The 23,152-nt window shown below is 45.8% G+C and overlaps 1 long non-coding RNA gene across 2 annotated transcripts; it reads left to right on the top strand.

The window, feature by feature from the left end:
- The first annotated feature begins 1,235 nt into the window (after nt 1-1,235).
- Nucleotides 1,236-18,122, top strand: LOC309633561. Of its 2 annotated transcripts, XR_014247614.1 has the most exons (5): nt 1,236-14,524; nt 16,173-16,404; nt 16,695-16,811; nt 17,061-17,193; nt 17,912-18,122. It is a non-coding gene; the product is annotated as an uncharacterized lncRNA (long non-coding RNA). The 2 variants fall into 2 exon arrangements; XR_014247613.1 differs by lacking the exon at nt 16,695-16,811.
- Nucleotides 18,123-23,152: the final 5,030 nt, after the last annotated feature.

Here is a 23,152-nt window from a genome sequence, read left to right as displayed (position 1 = left end):
AACCCCCTGAACTCTTGTCTCCTCCCCGCCAAAATCTCTGCTCCCCCTGGAGCTTTTCCATCCCAGTAAAGAGCAACCCAACGCTCATTGCAAGCTCCACCCTGGGTATCTCTCTTGACTCCTTCTTTCCTTCACACACTCCGTGGGATTTATCACTGAGTCTTGCTGCCTCCATCATCAAAATACAACAGCAGTCCAACCACTTCTCATCACCGCCTCTGCTGAACTCTGGTCAAACTCACCATCATCTCTACCTGGATCATTGCAAGAGCCTCCTACTGGCCTCCCTGCTTGCACCCTCAGCCCTCTGTGGTCCAAGACAGGCATCAGCAAACTTTTTCTGTAAAGAGCCAAATGGTAGATATTTTAGGCTTTGCCAGTTTTACAGTTCCTGTCACAATTATTCAACTTTGCCCTTGTAGCATGTAAAGAGCCACAGATAATATACAAGCAAATGGACACTGAAATTTGAATTTCAAATAATTTTCACATGCCACAAAATATTACTCTTTTTTGACTTTTTTCAAATGTTTAAAATATAAAAACCATTCTTATCTCTTAGGCTGTACAAAAACAGGTGGAAGACCAGATTTGTCCCACAGGTTTGCTGACCTCCTGTGCTCTAATCACGTAACAACAGCCCAATCTGTACGACCTGCCAGATCATGTCCTTCCTCAGCAAGTAGCCTTCCCTGTGCTTCTCACCTCCCTGAGCTCAACAGGAGACGCCCATCACTGGCACAAGGCCATCGGACCCTACTCCTTCTCCAGCACCCTTCCCTGCCTCTTCCCCTCTTGTGACTTCTCTCCACCCCCTCTTGGTTCTCAGGCACTCTGAGAATGCTCCTACCTCAAAGCTGGGGCACTTTCAGGCCAGCCCTTGAATTCCCTTTCCCTAAAGGTCTGCATGCATCCCTGCCTCACCTCCCTTGAGTCTCTGCTCAGGTGTCACCTTCTTAAGGTGAGGCCTCCCCCAGCCACTATATTTAAACAAGCACACCAACTCCTACTCCAGGTGGCGTCCTTGTCCCCTTCCTTGTTTTGCTTGTGCCCATGGCACTCACCACATTTTGACCTACTGTGTATTTTTCCTGTTTCTTAATTGTCAGATTCCCTGCACCACTCCCCCAAACACTAGAATGAAAGTTCCATGAAGCTAGAGATTTTATGTCCCCCAGAAAAGTGTCTGATATGTAGGCACTCCATGAAGACTTGTTAAATGAATGAATGAATGGATGAGTGAATAAGTGGATGAATGAGTGAATAGTTCCCCTTCTGCTATTCTTTGATTGGAAATCAGTACATGCACTGCTGAATGTCTCAGTTTAAACAGCATGGAAATGTTCAGTTCAGCCAATTAACTCTCCACTGGGGTTCAGACCCGTCTGAGACCTGAAGAAGCACACTGCCGTCTCCTAAGATCTGCTCTTCCAAGTGTGATATTAGTCATGGCGACCGAGAGAAATAAACATCGTCTCACCATCGGTGGTGTATTTGACTCCAGGAACAGGACCAATTATTTAATACTCTCCTCTGCACACTAATATCATTTTCAGTAATAATCATTCCTCATCCAGGTTTTCTTAATTTGTTCTTTAGTTCTAAACCAGTAATTTAAAAAGAACAATCAATTTCAATTTAAAGGTATGATTCATGCTCAGTAAGTTATTTCATGTATGAAGTAAAATCTACAGTTAATGAAAAGACATTACTCCTCACAATTTGTACCAGGAGTTGTAAATTTTAAACACAAAAACTCCAAGTGATCAGCTGGAGTAACGTAATTAAGGTAAAAAGTTCTGGTCCTTCATCTTTATAATCGCAGGCCTACCACTGTTTGCTGCAGGTCTGCTGCTTATACGCAGGAATATGGAATAGCGTGGGGGCCACACACGTGAGCTTCTCTGGACAGGATGCTGTCCAAAGGATCGTGAAGGAAAGACGAGGGCTGAGCCCACACGTGTTGGAGGTCTGCTGTGTAGGTGGGCGTGCTGCAAAGTGACCTCAGGTACAATATAATGTTATCAAAGGATGAGTGCTAACAATGTGCTGATTTGAAGCTTTCATCTATATTATTAAAGCTCAATGGTAATCACAGCAATAGCTTAGAAAGACCTTCCAAATTTCCCCCTTCCCCGTACCCCAGGAGGAGTATTTTATCACTGGCGATGTTTAGAATGCTAGCACATGACGAAAATAAAAAGCCAACCAGAACTGTGGTGGGTTTTATGGTTGTTTTTAATTTCTCTCAAGCAATCTATCCCATTGTGTGCTGGGCTGGACCACTCCCACCGCCGCGCCCTTGATATGCTACCGCTTATCATTTCTCCCTGTTTGGGTAAAATCTCTAATCCTCAGTTGTCACAAACAGCTGCCAAAGGCACATAGCATGTTCCTGCATGCCTCAGCTTCAAACTGCAGTGCTGATCTGTCTAGTAAGAACTGAAAAGGACCTAAGAGAGAATCTACTTAAAACCTTTCATTTTACAATGAAAAATTTTATTTACCTGATTTTTAAAAAAATTTCAAATGCTTTCGCTTATTTTGTTTCTCAACCAAACCTTTTAAGTGGGCAGGATAAGCATTATTGCTGATTTGGATGAGGGACATTTGAGGCTCTGGAAGTTAAATGACAAGCCCAAGGTTACACAACCTAGTAAATCCCAAAGTCTAGTCTTAAACCCTCAAGGGCCTGTAGGGCCTATTTTGCTTTTTATAATTATGTTGAATTCAAGGCCATTTGTTTACACAACCAGGATTAGAAGTCATTACTCTTAGGGAACTCTGAGCTACAATTTCAAAATGCACAGTGTAGCTGTGGAAACTGCAGTTTTTTGCAGGAAGCAGCTAGGTTTGATACATATTTGTGTTTCCAGGGCACATATGGGCACTGGGTACATGTTTGTTTCATGGAGGAATGAAATCTTAGGAGAGCCTCAATATCCAGTGCAGACCAGTCCACACTGAACCCTAGTGGGGTTGGTGGTCATGATGGGATGACTCGAAGATCATGTCAACAAAAAGAAGTGTAAAGACCTATGTGCTTTTATTCTTTTTTTATTTTTATTTTTTATAAATTTATTTATTTTGTTTATTTATTTATTTTTGGCTGTGTTGGGTCTTCATTGCTGCACGCAGGCTTTCTCTAGTTGTGGCGAGCAGAGGCTACTCTTTGTTGCGGTGCGCGGGCTTCTCATTGCTGTGGCTTCTCAGGTTGTGTAGCACGGGCTCTAGGTGTGTGGGCTTCAGTAGTTGTGGCACCTGGGCTCAGTAGTTGTGGCTCACAGGCTCCAGAGCGCAGGCTCAGTAGTTGTGGCGCACGGGCTTAACTGCTCCGTGGCATGTGGGCTCTTCCTGGACCAGAGCTCGAACCCGTGTCCTCTGCATTGGCAGGCGGATTCTTAACCAATGGGCCACCAGGGAAGCCCGACCTGTGTGCTTTTAAAGAAGAAAAACCTGAAAACAGCCTCTAAAGCTATCCGTAATAGTAATAATTGCCATTTTTGAGTACCTTCCATGGACAGGCAGTTTCCCTTCCACACTGTGGAAAACTCTGCCAGGTTGTGAGCAGTGTGTACAAACATGTTCTGCCTACAACTGAGGCTGTGTGTGCACGGTTAGCATAACGTCTGGAGGTCAGGATGCTAAGCTAGATGGGTTGGGTGAGGAAGGGGAGAGTGGGGGGCACCAACCATGTGGGTCACAGGATGAGGTGCAGGGCGAAGGTGCCAAGGAAAGTGGTGTGTTTACTGAAACCCATCGAGAGGAGGATGAGTATATACAACGGCGCTATCAGGGCCGTGAGCAGCTCTGCTCACTGGGTGGGGAGTGACAGGATGGGCAGTCAAGGGAAGACTATATTAATTATGAAAAATTATTTTCCATCTTTCCAAATTGTGCCGCCAACCTGTTAATTCTTTTGGATGTGCCAAAAAAAGTATAGTCTTTCCAGATGTGCTGCAGATAAAGACAGGTCGAGAATGACCACGTTGGGTATTTCACACATGTAATTTGTAATTCCTACAATGACTCTACAGATACGAACTCTCATGGGGTTTAAGAGCTCACCCCAGTTCACGGTGTGGGTGGCTGGGAATTGTATTCAGTTTAGGTAAGTCTCCAAAACCCGTGTGTTTCCCTCCTTGCCTGTTCCCTCACACCTATGGGACAGACTGTCTTGGGAAGAAGAAAGTGGTAGCATTTTGAATGGCAAAACTTGGACCAGTGGCGGGCTTCAGGGAGGCAGCTCTCCAGCCAACCTAAGGGGAGGAGTGCTCTGACAAGCAGAGCTGCCCGCGAGTTGCATGGGCCTCCGAAGAAGGCTGCAGGATCCTCAGAGGGGGAGAGTCCAAGCAGAGGCATGGGGACCCGCGCGGTCAGGATCTCCCCGAAGAGGGCATTCGGAGGGTCTGTCAGCCTGCCTCTGGGATGGAGAGTCAAGATCTTACACGGAGACTGATCAGGCCACTACCAAGGTCAGGCCACAAGCCACGTGCCGCTCACACAGGGGCTAACTCAGCTGCCCCTCGAGGAGTAGTCCAGGCAAATACGACAGGGACCCAATGAATATCAGACCCAATGACACAGGCCAAAGATGGTCAGTGCTTATTGCCCTAGCTGGTAACGGAAGTCATGAAACGGAGAAGGGGGTGGGGAGAATGGAGGACAACAGGGATGAGGGAGGAGACGGCCACGGGCACTGTGCCGGAGGGTGTGGGGTCCCTGATTTTGGCCAAGGAGGAGTCAGAGAGACTGCAGGTCATCTTGGGCGGAGACGGGCAGCCCCGCCACCCTGTCACCTACGGAAGGCCAGAGCAGCACCCTGCCACGTGGTGGCAGGCGTTACTGGAGCAGGAGAATCCGGGTCAGAAGGGTTGAAATCCGGCTCTGCTGTGAAACCTCCGGAGAGACAGGACTTTAAGCTCTCAGTTTCCTCGCCTGTGAAAGGGGTTCTGCCTCCTTCGGGACAATCAAGAGGGAGTGTTTGCAACATGCTTAACGGGAGGCCTGCCTCCCACTGAGCAATCACTAAACAGCAGCTGTTATTATTATTTTTCATTACTGTTGTTTTGAGTTTAGGACTTACAAAAGCCTATTCTACAAAGCCAAATGCATTCCAACTCTTCAACTCATTTTTGGAATCAGGGAATGGGAAATGATTTGTAGTCAGAGAACATTCTGGAAAGTACTTTGGGAAACAGTCTTCCTTGTTCAGGCTGAGATCCTCTGTAAAACGGGCATGATAACACATTTTAGCACGGTGCCTGTCCCATAGAGAATCCTCAAAAATGTTAGCAATTATCTTCATTATTTTAACTAATCACATCATCGTCGTAGCTCCTTTTTAACTTTTGGAGCGTGATGTTAGCTTTGTTTTGCTTTTCAAATTTATTATCAAGAATTGCCTGGTTCTTGGTTTACTCACTGATTACCATTTTTCCCAATGAGACAATCTAATCAGAATTTGGTTACTGAACTAATAAATGTTTCTGAGGGTCTATCTGACACTGCTTTAGTATTGTGAAAGCGCTCCTGTTCTTATTAGGGTAGTTCATGCATGGCTCTTCAGTTAATTTATATTTATCACAGAATACAGTGGGTCTTCACTGGGGATGGTTTTGCCCCCAAGCCATATCCGGAGGCAGTTTTGTTTGTTACAACTGAAGTTGGGGTTGCTACTGGCATCTCATGGGTGAAGGTAAGGGATGCTGTTAAATATCCTAAAGTGCAAAGGCCAGGCCTCCACAACAGACATACCCAGCCCCAAATGTCAGTAGTTTCGAGGCTGAGAAACGCTGGTCCGACATCTATCTTTCCTCCTCTCTTTGCTTGAGAAATGCCAAGAGGACCAGGGGCAGATGACTTTGTGGTGCGTTGCGCCAGGCACTGTTTTTGAGAAAAGTTGTGGGGACTTGCAAAGCCTTTTTTTTAGCAAAGAGCAAAGTCACAGATAGCCAAAGCACTAAGAGCATGCCCTCCTGCTGGCTAGGTGTCCCCCCTCTGGCTTCCCTGCCCTGGCCAGGGTGTGAGCATCGCCTCAGCCAGAGGAACATTTTCAGTGTGAATCAAACCTCCTAAGGAATCCATAGAACATGAGCACTGCGGACTGTTTGCCCAAGACTAAGAGGGGGAAGGGATTGTGTTTGGGGGGCTGATGATGCTGAACTTTCAACCCTTCTTAGCAATGTTTGCTGGCCAGAAAGCAAAGCCAGCTGTATTTGGACAGCACTTTATACAAACAGACAACACAGACTGTTATCTCCTAAATTGGAGGCTTTCTACAATGTCTTCTCATGTGGGCACTGGACTCAGGCGGGAAGACCACCCACAGGCAAGCACGCAGCACCTCCCAGGGAGGCCCTCTAATCACTCACCGTTCTCACCACCTGTTCTGGGCTGTGTTATCAGATGTGAAGGAGCCAGCTAATAACCGTTTATAAGCTATAAATGGAAGTGGCTATGGCAGGGAGCTGATAAACATTTTGAGGGCAAATTATTTGTGTAGCTGACTGTCATTTGCACCCCTCTCAACTGCTTAAAAGGACGTGTTTCAGGTTACAGGATGTCTAAATGGCTGTTTGCAGGGCGGATGCCTATTGCAGTGCTGGGTCTGTGGTCTCGATCCAGGCCACAGGTAATGACAACAGCCCTGGATATTTTCAGCCTTCCTGGGCACCAGGTCTTTTTTCTTAACCCTGTTTGGGGGTGAAAAGGAAATTCCAAAGCTAGAACCCCTTAAAGTATCTCATGTGCTTTGAAATCTCAAATCTCAGGGTGGGGTTGAAATGCATGGACAGAGTTGTTTAGGAAGTGAGCTTTTACACACTCCATTAGTTTGCGTTGGGTTTTTTTTCGTTTCTGCTAAAAGAAAGCAAGGATGGGAATGCTGTATGTAAATGGACATCTGACTGTCTGAGGCAATTACAGCTCCTGAATTGTGTTTGTAGGGCTTAGCACAAAAGAAGCGTTTCAGCAACGCAATACGGTCACAGCCGAGCCACTATCGTGCCTTGGGTTGGTGGGTTGGTAGCTATTGGATTAAAAGGCTGAAGGGGGAGTTTTGGAAATGAAAATGGTGTGAGGAATAGGGAAGAAGGGCCCTGGACTTTTAAATAACAAAGTGACACCCTGTTTTTTCACCAGGGGCATGGGGGAGTGGGCAGAACTTGCTGCCCAAGCCCAACTTCTACTTTTATCTTCCCAGGGGAGCCACAGACTAGAGTCTGTGTGTGACCAGAGTTTCCAGAGGCTCTGAGCCACTAGTGCAGGACCTAGGGATCACTAATTTCATGCTGTCTTAGGATGTGGGAAGGGTGCCAGGGGGCTGCCTGCAGAGCCGGGTTCCAGACCCCTCTGCTCTTGCTGGGCTGGGGGATCTTCAGCAAGTGTCTTGCCTTCTCTGCACCCATGTGTTTATTTGCCACAAGGGATGCTTATGGCTGAGGGTGCTGCTGGAAGCTACAGAAGTTTGACTAGAAACCATCATCAGGGAATCCATAATTGGGCTGGAGACAAGACCTTTTACGGAGAGATCTTCAACCGTCCAAGGCCACAGAGAACTGGCAGCAGTGCCCCAGGGGAAACGGAGAGCAGGGAGACTCTAAGGAGGACGTCTGGCTTGCGTTGGCCTCCAGGGGTGGTTGGGTTCGGTCGGGGACTGAGGGAGGGAATGCCATGGCCAGAGGCGCAGTGGAGGGCATCCACGCTGTCCGTCAAAGGCACAGTTTATCTGTCCCAAAGGAGCAGACTGGAGCCTTGCAGGTTGACATTAGGGAAGCAGGTTAGGGCCACATTGTGAAGGCAGAGGTCAGTCTTTTCCTGGTAACACCTGAGCAGGAAGGGCTGGAAAGCAGTGATCTGAGGCAGGTGGGTCTCGTAAAAAGGTAAGACACCTGAGGGAGAGACAGCGGCAGCCCAGCATCAGGGGTGGGCAGCTCACAGGCAGCTGGAAAGGAGAGACGGGGAGGGAAGAGACCCCAGAGAAAGAGCCCGCTGGACTCAGGAGGAGAATTAGCAAGACCCTGCTGGGGGTGAGGCTGAGCCTGAGTCACCAGGAAAGTGACATACCTTCCACAGAAACTAGCACATCCTAGAGACTGAAAGGAGAGCTTTGTTTCCTACACTTTGAATTTGGGGGAAAAGCATCCAAGTAGAAACACCCCGCAGGTAGTTGGAAATACAGACCTGGGGTTGGAAAGGGTGCATTTGCTTCTCTAGATCCCAACTCGGTTGTTATCACTTCAAGGGCAGCAGTGCCATCCCAGGACAGTGGACATTGTATTGGGGAACAACTATGTACTGAATTATCAGCTGAAGGCATGTTCTTGTCAAGCCACAGCCCTACAAAAGCGGGATTATGATGATTGTTATATTCAGAAACAAAGGTTCAGAGAAGTTAAGAAATTTATCCAAGATCACACAGCTTGTAAGCAGCTGAATTGGGATTCACACTCAGGTCTGGCTGATGGAAAAGGCCATACTCTCCCCATTCTCCCTCATGACCCCCTTGACTTCTTAATGTTGGAACTCTTTCATGTGGAACTTCTGCTTCTCTACAACTAATGCAATGCCTTGGGCACAATGGTTAATTTTTTGATATGTGTTAAATATTAATCTTTCTTTCTGCTACCACATTTCTTACAAATAAATATCAAAATTTTATTAGTCCACGAGTTTGAAAAATAAAACAAAAACAAGAACAAAAAAATCTTGGCCTCTTTCTCTTAAAAGCATCCAGTTTAGAGACATCAAATTAATCACAGTTATTTGCTGAGTCAAAAATTATATACTCCCTTTTTCTTTTTTTGCAAAGTGAAGGAAATTTCTGAAAGGCAAAGGAGACAATATAAATTTATCCTTAACTTTATTACAAAGCATTTATCTAGAAGTTTTTGTTAATAAAATTCTTTGGCAAAACTTTAATAATTTTCTAAAAGTAAAACTTAGCTGCGTCTCTTCCAGGTACCTATCAGGCCAAATTCATCCATATCCATGTTAAAATATCATTTATATATTTGGGGAAGGAAAGTACACAGATTGTGCAAGGTCTCACAGTGACTAGAAGTTGGAATGTAAGATGACTATTTACCACTTCTACTCTTAAAGTCATGCCAAAGCCAGGCTACCTCCCATATAGTTTCAAGGAAAAATGAAATCAGAAACCTAGCTATGGTGATTTTTACTGCGTTGAAGTTTTTGCCAAATTTGGGTTCTTAAAGGAACCAGAGTGTTTTGGCAGGGACCTTGCATTTTTTTCAACTGTCACCTGGAGCACTTAGCTGGGATCCTCTACTGTACAATGAGTTTGCCTCAACCCTGCCTGCCCTCTTCTTTAATTTAAATCAGAGTAAACAGTATATGAGAGTATGTTACAGTATATATTCGCTACTGACTACATGTTTCTTCCTCCATAACCCACTGGCAGGCAGGAAATGGACAGTCTTCATCAATTTCCTGGAGAATTAGCATTTTCTGTCAAGTTGCATTGCTCTTTCACCCAAGGAATTTCTGAACACCAGAGAGAAACCCTAGGCAAAGTGGCCCATTGGTGGTTTGGTGAAACCATTGTTTCTGTATTAATGATCCTTTTACTCCATGAGCCTAATCATAAAAATCTATATGTCCACAGAGGTCTAAAGCAAATTAAGTTAAACTGTAGAGAAATGGAAAAATATTACTTTTCCATTTTGTTTTATTTCATTTTTAAATCAAAATGATTACACTTTTTCATATGGTTGTTACAGACAAGGCTTTATGTCTCTGTACACCAGCAAGGGAAAAAAAAGCGAGAGAAAAACAATGAAAAATGTTTGTTTGGATAATACAAATTTTGCAACACAGGGAGAAAGTTGTGGAGCTTCATTTTATTTTTCAGCCTATGTATTAAGCTATAGGAGTCCATTGTAGAAGCAATACGCACTATTTCTTAGACAAAGAAAAATTAATAATTGATTTTGATGCTGAAATCAAAATCTACTTTGTAATCTTCAATCCTGGAATGGTGGCGAAACCAAAAAACTGAGCATGTGCAGGCCAACATCCCCACACTGCCCTCTGGTGGTGGCCTGCCTCTTGGCATCTTTGCATTGATACTAGGGGTCAGGCAGCTGGGAGCCTTTTGGGCAGTCGAGGTTTGACTGTGAAGAAGGAGGTCATTGCAAATATTTTACAGTTTTATCTTTTTGTGTGTACTTCACCTTTATCACATGTCCTAGTTTTCAGTCATCTCCTGTTCATCTCCCCACTGGCCTGCTAGCTACTTGGTGACAGGACACTGTCATCTTCATCTCGTGCACCCACTTAATAGAACCCAGTGCCTGTTGAATGCATGTTAAATGTGTGAAGAAAGGGATACCTCATTAAACTAGAGTGTGGCTAAATGATTGTCCCCACCTCACCCCCAAAGAAGGGGACTGTACTGTTCTTAGTTGTATTTACCATGTGCCCACAGAACTGAGCTGGAGTGAGGGCACCTGATTATTTGGGACCTGACATGTGGGCACCTGCACCTTGGGGAGCTAGTGTGTGGGCATGTGCATCTTGGGACCCACTTTAATTTCAGCCTCAGACCCTGGCCTGGCTATGTAGCTGACATCACTCTCTCTCCATCACTGATACAGCTGAAGTGACAGAGCCAGCAGGGCTCAGACACAACATTTGGAAAAACATTTGGAACACCAATTTTCTCTTCTCATTTCAAATGCAGGGATACTACAATGCAAATGTGGAAAGACATAACAACTGTTAGCAACAGTTTGACCTACATAGCTTGTTCACAGTGTTACCAACCTCTCAGAAACAGTACTTCCTGATGAAATAACTTAGTCCATTTTTTTTTTCTTTCTTCTTTCTGCTCTTCTTTCTGCCCTTTCTGAAGGGCAAATCACTTCACAGGGCCTCAACTATGAAATTAGAGCGTTGATTAGCTAGAGCCTTCCAGCTCAGATATTTCCTTAAATCTAGTCTCTTATAACTTTTCTTTATTTTATTTGAATTCATTAAAATTTAAAAAGTGATAACTTAGACATGTTTATCTCTTTGCAGAGAGCTCCCTACTCTGCCCTGCTTGTCCCTTATTCCCACCAGAATCTCTAACCAGTCCATCCTTGACACTTGCCTTCACTGGAGATGGCCTTTATAAAGATGGGCTTCTGCTTTTTAGATCTTTTAAAGAAAGCTCACATGTAGAAAAATGTTCATAGTAGCATTGTTCATAGTTACCCAAAGCTGCAACCAACCTGGATGTTACTGTATATATTCTGGAATACTATACAGCCATGAAAATGAGTGGGTTACACAGAGGCATATGAATGTGTGGTGTGATGACATGCCTGCTCAAATACCCAGGATTGGGGAGTTAAACAAAACATACAACAACAAGAAAATAGGGCAAACACTTTACATTGTAGATTTCCATTTTTTTCTTAAATGGGAAATTTTGCAGAAGCACACGTGAGAGGAACCTGAATTGACATCTCAGGGCAGAGCTTCTCACAGTGTGATTGCAAAGCCCGTCAGGATCATCTGAGGGCCTTGTCAGAAACAAAGATGCCTGACTCCACATTGGCTCTCCTGCATCAGAATCTCCAGGTGGGACTGGGGAAGCATAATAAAGTCCCCAGCTGATTCTTATGCACAGTAAACTATGAAAACTTGTTCTAAAGCTTGGTTAAATCTCAAGGAGGATGGTTCTTCGTTAACCTCCGAGGTTTCTTATTGTCTCAAATATCACCAATGTCCCCTGACAGTCTAAGGCAAGGACCAAGCCCAGTAACATTCAGAATTGAGGGGGATACATGCCGCCCCCATTTTCATGGGCTGTTTGAGAATCAGATTTACGAAGACCAGCTGGCCAAAGAGAGAGTGCCAAGCAGCCCAATACCCCTGAGCAGATTTTAGCCAAGATTTTGGGGGTCAGAGAGAGGCCAAGAATGCCACTCTTATATTAAGAAAAAGCCAGTAAGCCAGGGGATGTGGTTGCATATTTATGATGAGGTTAATATATATTGAGCAAAAGACAAATAACAATAATCAAGCTTAGCTGGGGTGCTTTTTTTCCTCCCCTTAAAGACATTAAACTCAGTCCAAAAGCTGACCTCAAGTTCCTATTTTATTATTCTAAGCCATATCATTAGCTACAGGAAATATCCTGTTGGTTGGAGGAAATACTTAAGGAGCAGTTTTCTTTAGGCTTTGCCAAGTATGTGATGTAGCGGGGAAGCTAAATGCAAGGCACGCTTTATGTTCACCTGGTATTAACATGCGAAATAATTGATTCATCATCTTAGAGATGGAGACACCTGCTGGATCAAGATCATAAAATGAGTGACTAGGTCTTTATGGTCCATGACAAGGGGGGCGGATTAAGGCATAATGTGGATAATTTTAGGTAAAGGGGAAATAGCGGTTTTATTTCCTCTGCAATCCCTATGGTTTTGGTGTCGACCCACCCTCTTTTTGTCATTGAAAGTAAGATTCATTTCAGAATATCTCCCTGAAATTGATTAATTGATGGGTTGAGTTGTCCTTGGTTACTGTATGTTGTTTTCCATAGCAGTTAAGAGTATGGACTCCGGAGTCCACTGACTAGGATCAAATTCCAGCTCTGCTACTTAGAAGCAGGGTGATCTGGGCTGGGTAACCAACTGTCCTGATTTGCCAGGGACCAAGAAGTTTGCTGAGATATGGCACATTCGATGCTGAAACCAGGCAAGTCCCAGGCAAACTGGGACAGGCTGGCCATCCTAGAGCTGGAGCAAGTTATTTCACCTTTCTGTGACTTCAGTTTCCTCATCCGTGAAGTGGAGGTGCTAGCACAGCAGCCCACCCTGTGGAGTGGTTGGGGAATTCCCGGAGGCAATCAGCACTTGGAACTGTGCCAGGTGCACAGCAAGCACCAGTGTGTTTTGTCACTTTTAACTAGAAATGCCCTGTTCCACCTCCTCCCGGCACAGAGAACTAATGTGGTATGATGACAGATCTAGACCGGGACCCAGACCACGCACGTCACTTATGGATATTGTGAACCTTCCTTCGCTGTGTGGTTGGCTGGTTGAGATGCTCACGAAACAGGTATTTGGTATCTTCCACGCAGTAACAGGCATGACATTTGGGGCCTGAATATCCTCTACGCTTCTCTGGGTGATTGTGACTCCACTCGTAGGGTGTTGTGACCACACACTCGCCTGTGAGCCATGGAAGCAGGAGGCCATGGCTCGTTTCAGGAAGCAGGCAAGATGGTCACTGCCCCAGGGCGTGGATTGAGATGGGAGAGGAGTGGGGACCAGGGCTTGGGGGAGGGGAGATCAAGCTTGGACTTGGAACCTTGAGGGGTCAGGGACCTTAAAGGCCACCTGGATGTAGGAGTCACATCAGAGAAGGAGAAGAGGCCAGGTCTGTTCTCTGATTTCCTCAAAAGTTCCTGGGAAAAAAAGAAAAGGATGGCAGGAAGGGCAATCAATAAGGAAAAGCAGGTTGAGGAAATATATACCTGCATGGGCCAGTTTACAGTAAATATTCTATTCATTCAAAACATATTTATTGAACACCTACTATGCACCAGGTGCCGTGTGCCACCTGCACTAGAGGTGTGTCTCTGAACACAACAGGCAGCGACCTTCTATCCTAGTAGGGCCACCCCTTCTTTCAACATGCAGTTACTGAGCACCTACTATGTGCTGTGCAGTGTTCTAGGCACCTGCCTTGTGACATTCACAGACTAATAAACAAACACATATATAGGAAAACATCAGGGTAATGAGAGAGAATAATAACAGCTAATGCTCACTGAATGCCTGCTCAGCAGAGAATTGACCAGCCCAAGATGTCAGTAGAGCTGGTGTGGAGAAGCTCTGCTCTAGAATGCCTGGGGAGAGAGAGACATTAGGCAGGGGTCACAGAAGCCTCTGTGATCTTCTGTATTTGAGCTGAGTCCATGACCAGAAAGCCAACAGCTATGCACACACCTGGGAATAGCCCATGCAAAGGCCCTGAGAAGGACAGGCCCAGGCTTGTGCAGGGAAGCCAGCGGGCTGGGAGTAAGGGAGTGAGGAGATGAATGAGAGAGATGAGGGCAGAATAGGTAGGGAATTGCAGCTGAAGTAAGAGGCCTGGAATTTATGCTAAGCACAACCAGAAGCCACTGGAAGGCCAAAAATTCTGAGATTATATGAGCCTTTTTAATCTTCTTTTTGCTTATCTGTATTTTATGACTGTTATGGGCTGAAAAGTGCCCCCCCGAAAACTCATATGTTGACATCCAAACCCCAGGACCACAGAACATGACTATATTTGGAGATGGGGCCTTTAGAGAGGTGATTAAGTTAAAATGAGGTCATAGGATGGGCCCCAATCCAGTAGGACTGCTGTCCTTATAAGAAGAAGAGATTAGGACACAGACATTTGCATGGAGGGAAGACCATGTGAAGACACAGGAGGAGACAGTCATCCCCAAGCCAAGGAACGAGGCCTCAGAAGAAACCAATCCTGCTGACACTTGGATCTCGGACTTCTGGCCTCCAGAACTGTAAGAAATGAATTTCTGTTGTTTAAGCCACCCAGTCTGTGGTACTTTGTTATGGCAGTCCTGGTAAACTAACACAATGACTATGCTCCAATGAGAGAAAAATGTGTACACAAACACATAATTAAAGAAAAAAAAAGTAAAATTTCTTTAAAAAGAATAGCTAAAGGAGACATTATCAACATGTTTGAGACTCCAAGTAGAAATGAAAGCTTTCTTCAAAAACTAGCTGTAAGGATAAGAGGAGAAATAAATTTAAAGAAACATGGGTACCTCAAGAAGAATAGAAGTAGGAGGTGTCAGTGGCATCCTCCCCTAAGAAGCCAGATGCCTTAATCTTGTGGTGGAGGCCACACAATCTCAGGACGTCCAGGCTTCAAGGGATTCAGTTTGGTGAGAAGCACACAGGGCTGTGGGGAATGCACTGTAGCCACCACCTGCCTCCCTCTGATGAGTTTTGTAAAACTGCTTTGGAAAAGTCAGCTGAGTTTACAAAGAGCATTCAAGGTTATGAGAGGGGTGGCATCATAGCAAAAAGGAAGGAAGGAAGGAAGGGAGGGAGGGAGGGAGGCAAGGGAGACAAAAGACATAAGTGATTCAAATGTTTAGCAGACAGAGTTTCAAAATGGCCACTACGGTTGGATGCCAAAATAGAAAAGGGGAGTTTTAAAGAAAACATATAATAAAATATGCAAAATGCACTAAAGAGGAGGGACCAGGAGGTGTATGTCAGCACATCTTACTTTTCATTTGGATGCTTTCAGAATAGTGTTAGTTTGTAGACCACAGACATAACACCATTCAGTTTATCTGTATGTCCCATTATGAATGGAATGTGACACAGACCACAGCCATCCCCCAATTCCATGCCCTATCAATTGTGGAATTGCCTTATTTGGATCTCAGAAGGAAAGCTCAGTTGTATCTTATTCTTTGCAATGCAATTTGACTTGCATAGACCGGGCTGGAACGGGGCTGTTAGAATACTCTTTATTGAGAATCATCCATTATCACCATTTATCTGAGAGCTTGTAAGAAACCGTCCTCTCAGCAAATGCCCCATAGCAGTGAACACTGACCAAGCGTTTCCACTCATCTTCCCTGTCGGGGCCTCACTTCTCAGTTCGACAAATGCTTCCTGTTCCAAATTCCCTGTAGTGAAAGCTTCCCCTCCCCAAGTCTCAGTGGGTTTGGTAGGTGTTGGGTCTGGCTGGGGCTAGGAGATTTGAAATGGAGTTGTAAACAGTAGGGTAAGTGACAGCTGTGTGATCATGTGGACCCGACTGTGGACCCAATGCGGACCCTCCAAGGGAGGGTGAGTGATGGGGATCTCCTTGGTTAACTTCACTAAGAGAAGAGAAACCTGGAGGAGCAGAAGGAGGGAGAGAATGAAAGAGCGCCCTGGTGTTCACAACTAAGGGAATCACAGGGTGGAAATGGGCTGTATTGTCACTTAGTAGAAAACAGAGTGCCAGGAACCCAGGCAGCAAGACTCAGAGAAATCCTGAACGCAGAGTCCAGGGTCCTCAGGGTAGGCTGACTTTGAGGACGGCTCACAACAATTCCCACCTCCTGGTAGACACACCCTGATGCCATCCTTGCCCTGGGCGCAGGCTGGGTCTGCTGACTTGCTCTATGTTTGGGTTACAAGATTGCAACTTCCATCTTCCTGGCACACACTCTCTCTCACCGGCTTTGATGAAGAAGTCGCCACGTTGGAGAGGCCCACGTAGCAAGGGTCTGTGGGTGGCTTCTGGGCAACAGCCGGTAAGGGGCTGAGGCCCTCACTCTAACGGGCCTGGAGGAACTGAGCCCTGTGGACAACCACCAGTGAACTTGGAAGTGGATCCTGCCTCAGTTGAACCTCTGTTACAGGTTTGCAGGTGAGTGGAGCCAATAACTCCATCACAGCCTGTGCATGACCCTGAAGGAGAGGACCCCTCTAAACCATGCCCATGCCTGACCCACAGGAACTGCGAGATTTGAAAAGTCACTGTTTTAAGCTACTGAATGTTGGGATAGTTTATCATGCAGTTAGAGATAACCAGTACAGCCCCCAGCTGAGACTTGTGTGCCCTCACACAAGAGCCCCAGTCAGAGGCGAGCCTGGTGCCACCCTCATCCACTGCACAAGCTGGAGGAGGGAGACTTTAACCTTGAATGTCCCTTCCAGGTCTGAAGTGTGAGAGAACATGTTGGCATTTCCACTTTGGTATTTGACATTAGCTGTACTTCTGTGCAAAAGCCTTGGCCTTCCTTGCCATTGCAGACCCAGGCTCAGAGCGTCCAGGTATGCTCTGATGCCCAGAGCTGGACACTGAAACACTTTGTAAAGGGGGTGAACCATTCTTAAGTCTCCTGAAATTTGTAGACTCAAACTACTGGAGGCAGAGGCATTTCAAGAATCCTTCTTGAAATAACCTTTTTCCCTTGCTCTACTTTTTCTGTCTTTCTCTAACACTTACCACCTTCTAATACATTTTATAATTTACTGATTTATTATGTTTATTGCTTATTGTCTGTCTCTACTGACCTACAGGTATTTGAAAGAAACACAGCCAGACGAAGATCTTTGTTTTATTCACTGATGTATTCCAAGGGCCTAAAACAGCACTTGACACACATCATGTGTTCAGTTAATAATTGCTCAATGAACGATTGCCTTTTTGGAGGTGAGGTGGGGTGTGGTGAGGAGGGGAAGGTATTAGGATACAGGTCACAATAAACTTTGAACTATGCTGTCATATATTTTTTAAATTACTAAATGGCCACTTTGGGCCTTAAGTACCAGTATTATGCCCTAAACATAGAGATTCCCGAGATCTGACCCCAACACAAGTTATTGCTTCTCGCAGAACTTGGGACATTTGGAGTCCCTGGCCAATCAATCCTACAGCAGCCTCTGCCGGGATCCCAAATTCCTCCCCCACCCTTCCGCTTACCCCAGGCTGCCTACGCACATTATAATTCTTATATGTGAATTAAGATATACAAAAGTTGCAAAGCACTGGTCCCGTTAATCAACCTGAATTATGAAGTTCAAAATAGACCAGTTGTGAATATTAGTCTGTTGATAATTATATGCTGAATTGGGCACAATTGTTTTCCTGCCTAGGGTTTATTCTCCCTTCTTTTAATCATATAGTCCATATTTTTCTAGAAAAGCTCTTACTTCTCTGCTCTTAAATCTCTGACTACCTTCATGTCTGGATCCAGCGCTGGGCACCTGCCCCAGGCCTGGAGGAATGGACCAATGCCCCCCCCCACCACCACCATGTCCCAGTGACTGGTCCAGATTCGTGTATGTGATCCAAGTCCAGCTCAGAAGACTCAAATAGGGGATGTTTGTTTAAACTGTTATGACAGAGACTTCTTTTTCTGGGGTTTCAGGGAGGGTGAAGAATAAGCCTGAACCTCCTAGCATCTGCCCCCAGTCGTGAGCCTGCCTGATAAAAGAGCCAACGTGGAGGAGAGCTGAACTGAGAGGGAAAGAATGAGGCTAAGTTCTGATAGCATCAATGGAGTGCCTGGATCCAGCTATGCCTGAAGATAGATAAACTTTTCAGTTACATAATTCAATAAATTCCCATTTTCTTATTAATACTGGTTTGAATTGAAAGTGTCCTGACTAATCAAATAATACATAGAGGAGATAGCACACAAGCCAGCCCATCTCATTTTCCTTCTCCTTGAAGCAAGACAACAAAAAGATGTTAATGTGCATATTATAGATGATTAAGTTAATATTCTTGTATCTACAGCAGCATTTTGAATGATGCAAGTTCTCTGTGATTCCATAGAAGAGGAACATTTGGGGCAGTGATGCTTCTGACTGTTATCCCACCGACAGGACTCACCAAGATGCCAGTTTATCTAGTATTTTTAATTGTGCCACTTTGTAAACCTCTAAAATCTAAAGTCTGAGGGTCCTGTTTGTTTACCTGCCTCAGCTTGCCCAACGTCTTTAAGATAGTGACAAGGTCATCACCAATTCTTTGTTTCTCAATCAGATATACAAAAGTGAGCTGCGGGGTGGTTTCTTTAGCGCTAACACAAAGTATGAGCAGTGAATGGCTCCACTCTCAATAAGCATATAAAACTTGGGTTTTACTAGTTGCGAGCATACAATACAGTATGTTTGTACTCTGCCACTGCAGGCCATGGCAGACCTAGCCACATGCAGGCCTAGATCTGAATGACAGTAAAGTGCAAAGTCTGCGCAGGCGGCTGCAGTGGTGGTTCTCTGCCCTGGGGAACCACGCGGTGTGTGGTCCAGGAGCTCTCCAATTACGCAGCCCCACCCCCATTCCGACAAGTCCCCAGGGGGCAAATGCTCTGTAAAGCTTCCCGGGGAATCCCCTGCGACTCCCCCCTACCCTTCCCCAGGCTGAGAATCAAAGCTCTGAACTGCCTTGCAGTTTGTTGAGAAGTCTCATCTCCCAGGATCTGGTCAGGTGAAGCACTGGACTTAATCTATAAATACCTTATCTTCAAAAAGAAAATATTTTCATGATTATCTAAGTAAGCAATATGTTTATTATAGAAGATTAAAAAATACCAGAGGGTATAAAGAAGAAAAAAATCCACGAATACCCTTGCTAGAACCGCTGTATCATAACCTGGGTGCTTGTCAGCAATGCCCTACTCCAGAACTCCTGAGTCAGAATCTGCATTTTCACCAGACCCCAAGTGGGTTCTTTGCTTATTCAAATTTGAGAAGCTTTGAGCTAGCTAATCCCAGAACAACTTTTGAGTGTATTTCCTTGTAGTCTCCTATACGTTTACTAAAGCTGGGATAAATATTAAATGGTCAATATTGCAGTCGCCAACTTTTAAAAGGTTATTTTAATTTTATTTTAATATTATTCGGAGGTTCAGTTTGTGTCCTGATTTTCTCCTTTAATTGCGTACTCTGTCCACCATCACTTCTAGTTGTTTTGGAGGCTTTCTTAAAACCTCGTTTCTTCATTCTTGGGTGAAGAATAAAATGGCAGGCGGCACACGAAGGGTTAATGTCTACTCATTGCTGTGATACCCACCTAAAGACCCCGCAGCCACCGCCTGCCAAGCCCAGATTTTGCAATATTTGCCATGCGCATGAATCATGTTGAAAGATGGACTGAACGGAGATTTCTTTTTGTTTGCACGTACTTGTGTGTGTGTGTGCGTGTTTCTCGGCACAGTCTCCATGTGTGGCCTCCTCCGGGTGAAAGCGCAGTGTTCCCACTGTTGCTTGTCCTGAAGGCTTTCCAAACCTCCCTCCCGCCGACAGCCGGTGTGGGGTGGGGAACACCCCTGAGGAGAGAAAGGACAGTGAGAAGCACAGATTTCTCAGTCTGTTCCTGCTCAAGGAAGGCAGGCGAGGGAGCCCCCCTTCTTAAAGACCTCTTTTAAACCCATTTCTTCTTAGATACATAGTTTTGGAAGGTGCCCAAAGGACTGGCGACCGTGTCCCACCCTTCTCCAGCGGCGCTGGGAATACGGAAGAAGTGACTGCTGCCGCTTGCCCAGAGGAAGGAAGGGCTGAGCAATCCTGGGGCCTTCGGGGCCTGGAAGCCAGTGGCAGGGGGATCAGGGTGGGGTGGCGCCTTGCAGTGGCCGAAGGGCCGAGACAGACCCCTCAGCCACAAGGAGGGCGAGGGGAGTATGGAAGTACCGTCCACCACTCCCCAGGGACCGTCACCTCACTCAATTATTCCCCCAGCGAGAATCGTTTGATATCTCGGTCGTCTCTCTCTCTCTCTTTTTCACACACATCCTGGGAGCTGCTTCTTCCCCAGCTCTGTCCCCTCTCACATCTTCACCCCATGTCCTGCCCTGGTCTGCTGTTCTGGGCCTCGCCCCTTTCCTTTCTCTGTAACAGGAGTCTGATTTTACGAGGGCTCTTTGGCGGGCGAGGCCCGTCATGTTTCCACGTTTCCCGGTGGGTCCAGAAAGCAGGCCAGCCACGCTGAGCAGCTGCTCTGAAAACAGCACAACACCTCTCACCACCACTGTCTCCCGCGGAGCTGAGCCCTCCTCCCACTTCCATCCGCGGGTTCCCTGGGGGCCTCTGGGCACACTCTTCCCGGCAGCCGTGGTTGTCGCCACAAGCATGTCAGTCATCCTGAGCATCGGCCCTGCTTGAATTCTCCAGCAAGCCCAGGCCACAAAGACCTTTGTTTGCAGCCTTGTCTTCCTCCCCCCATTCCCACAAACCCGCGGTCCAGGGAAAACACCCAGTACAAAAACTTCCTGTTTGCATCTGGTAAATTTTCCACTAAAAATTTCAGCACCCAGGTAAATGGGTTCTAGATCCGACCTCTCTGAGTACTGAGAAGTAAAAGAGGGCGTTTCGTGTGCGCTTGGCGCCCGCGGAAGCCGGCAGCCTCTGGGGGCCCAGCGCAAGTCCCCGCTGGTGTCACCACGTGCGCAGCCCGCCTGCTCTGCTGGTTTTCCTTACCTTGATCTCAGCCACCTATCTTGTTGTCTGAAGAGAAGGGCGAGCTGTAGATTTCTCAGCGCTCACGATGGTTTTTCAGATGACTTGCGCCAACTCCCGAAGGTACTAGAAAAATGTAGACAGGTTGGCCACCTAAGGAAAAGCCGTCGATGGCATTTTTCCCAGCCTCAGCTGAATTCAAACCACAGAACACTTGTGTTTTCTACAACTTTCCTAGCTAACAAGACTGGATGGATGCCTCTGAAAAAAATAACATTTCAAAATAACATTTTAAAACCTGGCATTATTTGTTTTTCCCTCTGTAAAGGCCAGTCTATCGTCATTTCTCCGTAGCATGCTTCGGGGAAAGGGGTGGCTGATGGGCAGAAGGGACGTGACATGGTAACTAGGAAGAGCATGAGACATGAAAGAAACAAAAATCCTTTGTTCAGATGTCTATTCAGCCACCTACCAGCACAGTCACAATCTTTCTGGGTCTCAGTTTCCTCCTTTGGAGAATGGGAAGAATAATAGTATAGGCTCAATTACCTTACAAAATGATTTTTTTTTTTTTAAATTTATTTATGGCTGTGTTGGGTCTTCGTTTCTGTGTGAGGGCTTTCTCCAGTTCCGGCGAGCGGGGGCCCTTCTTCATCGCGATGCGCGGGCCTCTCACTATCGCGGCCTCTCCCGTTGCGGAGCACAGGCTCCAGACGCGCAGGCTCAGTAGTTGTGGCTCACGGGCCCAGTTGCTCCGCGGCATGTGGGATCTTCCCAGACCAGGGCTCGAACCCGTGTCCCCTGCATTGGCAGGCAGATTCTCAACCACTGCGCCACCAGGGAAGCCCACAAAATGATTTTATGAATCATACGAGCTAGTGTTTGTAAAAGCATTTATTCACCATAAAGTGCTACACAAAGGTGAGTTATTGTGCTTTAAAAAATAACTTGAAAGAAGTATTGAGTTTCTGGAAGCCTACATACCCAGAACCCTGGGTCGTGTGTTCTCAGATGGCAAATGGTGGTCCCTGCATGATCCGTCCAATGTACCCCAGTTGCTTTCTCGAGGTGTCAGGTTTTGGGGGGACTTTCCCATGCAGTAAATATGAACAGTAAGAGCTCTAGAAACTCATTCTTCACTTACCTGTTTCTTTGTCTTAAACCATCACTGTTAGCACAATTGTTAAGGGTACACATGGCACTGGAGCAGGACTGACATAGCTTTGAGTCTGGCTCTGCCACTTAACTTGTTTAACAAGTTACTTCGCTTCTCTGAGCCCAGTTTCCTCACCTGTAAAATGGGAATAACAATAATACTAATATTATTATTATTATTATCAATACAATACATAGCTTACAGATTTCTTGTGAGATTAAAAGACAGTGCATCAAATTGCTAACTTGTACGGTATCTAGCACATTGATTAAATGAATGTATAATGATGATGATAATTATTTTAAAGAATCTGAAGGAGAAAGTTTCCATTAACTGGTTCTTTTGCACTGAGTCGTAGAACTTCCTATTGGCCATGCATTCATTAGACAAGCGTTTGTTTAATACCTTCTATGAGCCCAAGCATACCTTGTGGTTCAGTTTAATGAAGGGTTACCACCCTGACCAAATACCTCCAGTAATCTAGCACTGAGAACTCCAACTGCAGTGTACAAAAGGAAGATGAATATAGGGAAAGTTAGTACTTGGTGGATACTGCAGGAGGACCTCTGTGGGAGCAGAGCTTTGGCATTTGGGGTAGGTTGCAAACATGGTAAAAATGATCTGGAGCAGTGATGCATTCAGATACAGGATAGATGGCAATAGCAAAGAGACTCAAATATAGTGACCAAAATAAGGTAGAAGCTTATTCCTCTCTTACTCAGGGACTGGGTAGGCAGCCCAGGGCTGCAGGAGTGGCCTGATAGCATCAGGGAGCCAGGCTTCCTCCCTCTTGTTACTCTGCCTTCTCCCAGGGTGTTTGTCAGGTCCATTGGGCTCCCTGACATGTATGATGGATTTGCATTCCAGCCAGCAGGAAGGAGAACAGGGAAGGCACAGCCACTGCCTTTAAGGACATGACCTGGAAATTACACACATCCCTACCATAACTTAGTCACATGATCACAGATAGCAAGGGAGACTGGGAAATGCAGTCTTCATGCTAGCTTGCCATGTAACCAGCTAAAATGTGGGGATTCTAGTACTACAAGAAGAA

Source organism: Balaenoptera borealis, assembly GCF_965194805.1.
Source record: "Balaenoptera borealis genome assembly, chromosome: 8".
NCBI lineage: Eukaryota > Metazoa > Chordata > Mammalia > Artiodactyla > Balaenopteridae > Balaenoptera > Balaenoptera borealis.
This window is presented reverse-complemented; position numbering and strand designations above follow the sequence as displayed.